The sequence below is a fragment of the Mercenaria mercenaria genome, chromosome 3 (genome assembly GCF_021730395.1).
Source record: "Mercenaria mercenaria strain notata chromosome 3, MADL_Memer_1, whole genome shotgun sequence".
Taxonomy (NCBI): Eukaryota; Metazoa; Mollusca; class Bivalvia; order Venerida; family Veneridae; genus Mercenaria; species Mercenaria mercenaria.
The window spans coordinates 41,841,584-41,848,880 of NC_069363.1; the positions used below are offsets into that span (position 1 = coordinate 41,841,584).

At 36.4% G+C, this 7,297-nt stretch overlaps 1 protein-coding gene across 1 annotated transcript in view; it reads right to left on the minus strand.

Moving 5' to 3' along the window:
* LOC123524979 (pyrokinin-1 receptor-like) overlaps nt 1–6,806 on the minus strand; it is a 188,696-nt gene extending 181,890 nt beyond the window's left edge. Inside the window, exon 1 of the mRNA XM_045303637.2 lies at nt 6,627–6,806. The gene's annotated coding sequence lies outside the window, so the exon portion shown is untranslated. The remainder of the gene's footprint in view (nt 1–6,626) is intronic.
* Between the last annotated feature and the right edge of the window lie 491 nt (nt 6,807–7,297).

The window sequence follows — 7,297 nt, forward strand, 5'->3', positions numbered from 1 at the left end:
TTTTGTTTTAATAAAAATATATGTCTGAAATTTGCAAGATATGGAATATATCCTGTCTCCACGTGACGTCTATTGACCAACAGAAATGCAAGAAACTTGTAGGAGGCAAGATAAAATGCCAATATCTGAACATGAAAGAAACCGAATATACGTATTGATTTTATCGTCATCATTTTAGTTAATTATCATTGCTGTAAATGTCATTTTACCAATGTACAAAATATATTACCAGTTTTACTGTACTCATAATGTCAGAGAACGTTGTATACGAATAAAAATCTGTTACGCAGTGATAATATTAACAGCTGCAAACTTGTTTTTCAAAGTTGTTAGGTCTGGATGGTTTAAGACATACTGTGTGTGGTGAAAGGTATAAACAACAGAAATTGTTTGTTCGACACCACCATCATTTACTGACGTAAACGATCATTTGTTGGCGTAAACGATCATTTGTTGAATACAAAAGATTTCTTTTTTCAAGCCATACACTAATTCAATGCTCTGATATATCCATACATCATTCCCATGTTTGTTTGTATATTTCACATATATATTAGTTATTATATTAATAGGATTTTAAAACACACAAGAGCCATGTTAGACATGGCTAATCCCCCCGCCGGGCATATTATAATTGAAGGCTAAAGTTCCTGGCAAGTTAGTGTCTGAAGTATTAATTTTGGGGAAAGCTTTGAAGAACCGTTTAGTTGTGGTCCGCATCAGAGGTTTTAAGATGTGGAAGAAAGAATAAGTCAGTAGTGAGGTGGTTTACTGCTAAATTTTATTAATTTTCATGAACAGTATAGCTATGATGTTTTTCTATATGGCTACTGTAAAAAGAAGGAATGGAAAGCTAACAGGGAACAAGAGTGCCAGAATGTCACAATATATGCCCGTAAAAGCAAATTTCTTTACTCTAGCAGCTGCATTTGCAATGGAATGTTAATTTTGTGGTTGTTTAGTAATCATTGTAAGTCTTTTGTTTTTTAAAGTCCACAAAAAAACTCCTTACCAGGCAGAGATACCTTATAATAAAATACACCTAAAATTGGAGAGTAACATCTATGTTGTACCACAGAAAAGTGGTCTTGTTTTTTCCCTAGGGTCAATTATAAAAATGTTACAATATAAATTACTTATAGTAACCACTGAGAAGTTAATCTTAAAAAAAAAAAAAAAAAAAAAAAAAAAAAAAAAATTGCAAGTCCACAAAAAATCTTTATCAGGTAGAGATTGGTCAAAAGACACCTCAAAATTGGATTTAGCACACTTGTTGTACTACAGAAAAGTGGTCTCGATTTTCCCTACAACTAGTAATGAAAAAGTTACAATAAAAGCTATTTAAAGTAACACTAAAGGGAAGTAATTCTAAAGAAGGGAACTGCGCATGACACTTCGTCTCATGATGGTGTATAATTGTGCCAAGTTACATCCCTCCATACATGAAGAAGAAATGCTTCGGACAAAGTCATTCTTGTATCTGACCTTTGGCCTCTAAGTGTGACCTTGACCTTAGGCCTAGTGACCTGGATCTTGCGCATGACACTCCGTCTCTTGGTGGTGAACATTTGTGCCAAGTTATATCAAAATCCCTCTATGCATGAAGAAGATATGCTCTGGACAAGGTTTTTATTCTTGTATCCTTTGACCTCTAAGTGTGACCTTGACCTTCGACCTAGTGACCTGGATCTTGCGCATGACACTCCGTCTCTTGGTGGTGAACATTTGTGCCAAGTTATATCAAAATCCCTCTATGCATGAAGAAGATATGCTCTGGACAAGGTTTTTATTCTTGTATCCTTTGACCTCTAAGTGTGACCTTGACCTTCAACCTAGGGACCTGGTTCTTGCGCATGACACTCCGCCTCGTGGTGGTAAACATTTGTGCCAAGATATATCAAAATCCCTCCATGTATGAAGAAGATATGCTCCGGACAAATTTTTTTAAGAAAATATGATAAAGGGGAATAACTCAAAAAATAGGCAAGGTAGAGTTATTGTTCTTGCACACTGCACTTCCTCCCAATGTGTTCTATCAGTGTATGAAGTTTGAAGAAAATCCCTCCAGTACTTTTGGGGTCATGCTCCGGACAAAATGTTTTAAGAAAATATGATAAAGGGGAATAACTCAACAAGAGGACCATGATGGTCCTGAATCGCTCACCTCTTCCCACATGATCCAGTTTTGAGTATGACGTCGTTTTTTCTATTATCTGACATAGTGACCTAGTTTTTGAGCTCATGTGACCCAGAACTTGCCTAGGTATTATCAAGATAGAAATTCTGACCAATTTTCATGAAGATCCATTGAAAAATATGGTCTCTAGAGAGGTCACAAGGTTTTTCTATTATTTGACCTATTGACCTAATTTTTTAAGGCATGTGACCCTGTTTCAAACTTGACCTAGATATCATCAAGGTGAACATTCTGACCAATTTTCATGAAGATCCATTCAAGGGTATGGCCTCTAGGGAGGTCACAAGGTTTTTCTATTTCAAGACCTACTGACCTAGTTTTTGATCACAGTTGACCCAGTTTCAAACTTGACCTAGATATCATCAAGATAAACATTCAGACCAACTTTCATACAGATCCCATGAAAAATATGGCCTCCAGAGAGGTCACAACGTTTTTTCATTATTTGACCTACTGACCTACTTTTTGATGCACGTGACCCACTTTCGAACTTGACCTAGATATCATCAAGATGAACATTCTGACCAATTTTTATGGAGATCCATTCACAAGTATGGCCTCTAGAGAGGTCACAAAGTTTTTCTATTTTTAGACCTACTGACCTAGTTTTTGACCGCACATGACCCTGTTTCAAACTTGACCTAGATATCATCAAGATGAACATTCAGACCATTTTTCATGAAGATCCATTGAAAAAAAAAACCTTTAGAGAGGTCACAAAGTTTTTCTATTATTTGACCTACTGACCTAGTTTATGATGGCACGTGACCCACTTTCAAACTTGACCTAGATATCATCAAGATGAACATTCAGACCTATATTCATACAGATCCCATGGAAAATATGGCTTCTAGAGAGATCACAAGGTTTTTCTATTATTTGACCTACTGACCTAGTTTTTGAAGGCACGTGACCCACTTTCGAACTTGACTTAGATATCATCAAGGTGAACATTCTGACTAATTTTCATGAAGATTTCATGAAATATATGGCCTCTAGAGAGGTCACAAGGTTTTTCTATTTTTAGACCTACTGACCTAGTTTTTGACCGCACGTGATCCAGTTTCGAACTTAACCTAGATATCATCAAGATGAACATTCAGACCAACTTTCATACAGATCCCATGAAAAATATGGCCTTTAGAGAGGTCACAAGGTTTTTCTATTATTTGACCTACTGACCTAGTTTTTGAAGGCACGTGACCCAGTTTCGAACATGACCTAGATATCATCAATGTGAACGTTCTGACCAACTTTCATGAAGATCTTGTGAAATATATGGCCTCTAGAGAGGTCACAAGGTTTTTCTATTATTTGACCTACTAATCTAGTTTTTGACCGCACGTGACCCATTTTCGAACTTGACCTAGATGTCATCAAGATGAACATTCTGACCAATTTTCATGCAGATCCATTCAAAATTATGGCCTCTAGAGAGGTCACAAGGTTTTTCTATTTTTAGACCTACTGACCTAGTTTTTGATGGCACGTGACCCAGTTTCAAACTTGACCTAGATATCATCAAGGTGAACATTCAGACCAACTTTCATAAAGATCCCATGAAAAATGTGACCTCTAGAGTGGTCACAAGCAAAAGTTTACGGACGGACGGACGCACGGACTGACGATCGGACGGACGACGGACACCGCGCGATCACAAAAGCTCACCTTGTCACTTTGTGACAGGTGAGCTAAAAATAGGCAAGGTAGAGTTATTGTTCTTGCACACTGCACTTCCTCCCAATGTGTTCTATCAGTGTATGAAGTTTGAAGAAAATCCCTCCAGTACTTTTGGAGTTATGCTCCGGACAAATTTTTTTAAGAAAATATGATAAAGGGGAATAACTCAAAAAATAGGCAAGGTAGAGTTATTGTTCTTGCACACTGCACTTTCTCTCAATGTGTTCTATCAGTGTATGAAGTTTGAAGAAAATCCCTCCAGTACTTTTGGAGTTATTCTCCAGACAAAGATCGTTGCGGACGCACGGACGGACGGACGGACGCACGCACGGACGGAGAGCATTTCTAATATCCCCTTCGCCTTTGGCGGGGGGATAAAAAATATTGTGTATGTGAAGAAGACGTCAAAGAAAGTATTATCAATAAATGAACAATATTATACACTTTAAACTCGATTTCTCGAACACGCTTATCTCAAAATTCCGCTCTCTCAAAGGCATTTTCATGTCTCGTCCCAAAATATCATTTAAGTCGAATATGGTTATCTGGAAGTAAAAGGCTCGATCCCTTGGAATGCGAGATACTGAGTTCTAACTGTAATTCAAAACGGAATGACAACTGGACAAACATTGCTCTTTCAAGGAATAACAAGTAGCAAATGGGACCTATGATATCCATTTACAATGCATGGCAAAGTTGCATTCTATCAGAAATTAAGTAAAACACATTGAGATACTATTTAGACAGTAATATCATTTAATTTGTTTAGCGCGAAATGCCGTAATGTGGGCAATTTCGCGGATGTATGACTTCATGGATTTGAACTTGTGAGCAATAAATAAAGTGAAGTAGTCCTTTTTCGTTGGGATTTAATTTTGAGGACTAAAAATAAGTCATATGATTTCACAGTATCTATTGTTGTTTTTATGCTTATGTGTGTATGTATGTGTATTCGTGAGTGTTTGTTATGGACGGTGCCCCACAGTGTTATTTTTTCCTTACTTTTCTGTTTAATTGTGTATGTTAGTTGTGTGTGTGTGTGTGTGTTTTGTACGTGCGTGTCTGCGACATTGTAGGAATACTGCGTTTAAGGAACGTGGCTTTCCCTGTTGAATATTCATCCTTGCCCCAACTTCCCCCTACATCCGAACCTTTATCTACTCCTTACCACCCCATCCCCATGTTTCTGTATTTTGCATATATTTATAATGTACTTATTTTTGAAGCAACCCGTCTACAATATTTTTCCGTTACAGCTTCTTTTTGTTGTGGGGCCTACTTTGCGATGCATGGCTCTATGGCTGTGTTTAGGGTGCTCTGTGCTTCCGGGAAATCTACCCCTACATTAATTTTTATCTTTTGTTTACCCTTAAGTATCACATCATGTTGATCAAATCAACCATGTACTTTACGGACACCAATCCAGTATAAATCTGGTCAAACTAAAGCTATCTTTAAAATACGACATGCTTTATATTTTATAACATTTCTTTAATTTAATTCAGCAATTATTATAACAGTCATAGTTTCCCTATATTTATAAATGATTAACATTTTAGACCTCCTGGATACTCAGTGTATGCCTAAGGTATCGTGTATCTCTAAGATTTTTCAGGACATCTGCTGACATTTTGCAATAATATTATTTGTACTTTAGATACGAAATCCCAGAACTTGGTGCAAATTATGACTGATGACGTCATTTTCAATGTCCCATTTCATTCCTTTCCTGTTTTAGGAAAAATATGATTCTTTTCTTTCGTGTATGGGTATGAGTGGAACATGGCGTGATGCGGAAGTTCACTGGGTTTGTATTACATGTCATAAATCGTCAGATTTTCACAACTGACATCAATATCGCTAATTTGTAGGCTCGTGTTTCACCCTACGGATTCCATGCAATTGAGAAATTGCATATAATTAATTAAACCTTTAGCGACTCTCTTTCTGTTCACTTGATTCGAAAGAAAGTGAAATAACGCAGTAAATAAATGAACAGAATTATGTCTTCAAAAATCAGACATTGAGGTTGTTCCAAATTACTTTACCTCTTAAAAGCAGACACTGTCAGTCAAATCGTGTCTCATATACTAGTATTTTGCTTGATTCCGTTATGTGCATCTTCTGGATCGCAAAGGTTGTATTTGGTATGGGACGATGGCGATAAATACAGTAAAACTTCGTGAGAAAAATAGACTTACATGAAGAAAAATAATATTCTTCCATAGGAATAAGATGACAGTAAAACAAGTGCTGGTGAGGCTTTATTTTACAAAATAAGTAATTTCGTGACGTCATATGTGAAATAGAAATAGTGTCCTGGAAAACAAACTGGTTCTTATGTTGCAAGTTTTGCCTTCGATCTCTAATACTTAATACCATCATTAGTATAAAGCGACTGGATATATCTACTGACTGAAAAACACTCCAACTGGGCACCTGGGTAGAACCACCGACCTTCCGTAAGCCAGCTGGATAGCTTCCTCACATGAATAATTCTTCGCCCCGAGTGAGGCTCGAACCCACATCGATGATGGGCATTGATTTGAAGTCAGAGACATTAACCACACGGCCACGGAGTTAACGAATTCTTTGTTATTGATATCAGGTTTAAAGCTGATAATTTTCCAATATATGAGCATGTTTAAAAACTAAAGTATTTGATTCTAGAATGTAAATTAAAATGCGAATTAAATATATCGTCATTTCTAATGTGAGTACATTTCCAAAATGGAGCGGTAAAACTTACCTGAGAATGATGATAACTGTGTTCATAAACTATGATATCCTTGGTGGTGCATCCACAAGAACTAAGAACAGACAGAGAATAATTTATTCACATTTTACTCATCTCCTTGATAGTGACACCTATATTTGCGCGTCCTTCTAATTGTAATGCATCTGTCTATATTTTCTCTTTGTTGATTAAGTTTTTGTGTATTAATTCCTCTTTCTCTTGTTACGTTCTGTGGAATACACGAATCTGATGCAGCTAGAAACGTGTTGTGCTAAACACTCCAGACTCATATTTGCAATAAATTCTACTGGGGCGTCACATGCTAGAGGGTATAACACAGATAATTAGGGGTTCATGGTTAAAACTTTAGAAATGTTTGAGATAAATAGTATGTTATCAACAATATTTGATATAAAATTTAAATTGATCTGTCTGGTAGTGCGAATGTTAGTGATTGAAAAAATTAAATACCAACCCATAGTTTATATAGTTTGCCAAAAGGTCAGGATATGTTTCTTATTTATACGAAAATTATGTGTATGCAACATCATCCCAGACGATTACCCAGTGTGATAAGAAATTAACTCAAACAAGAAGTCATATACCGACACATCATTTTATGTCATGTTGCACTTATATTAGCTTTACATCTCTTTCAACAGCTGAGTTTATAAACAAAAATC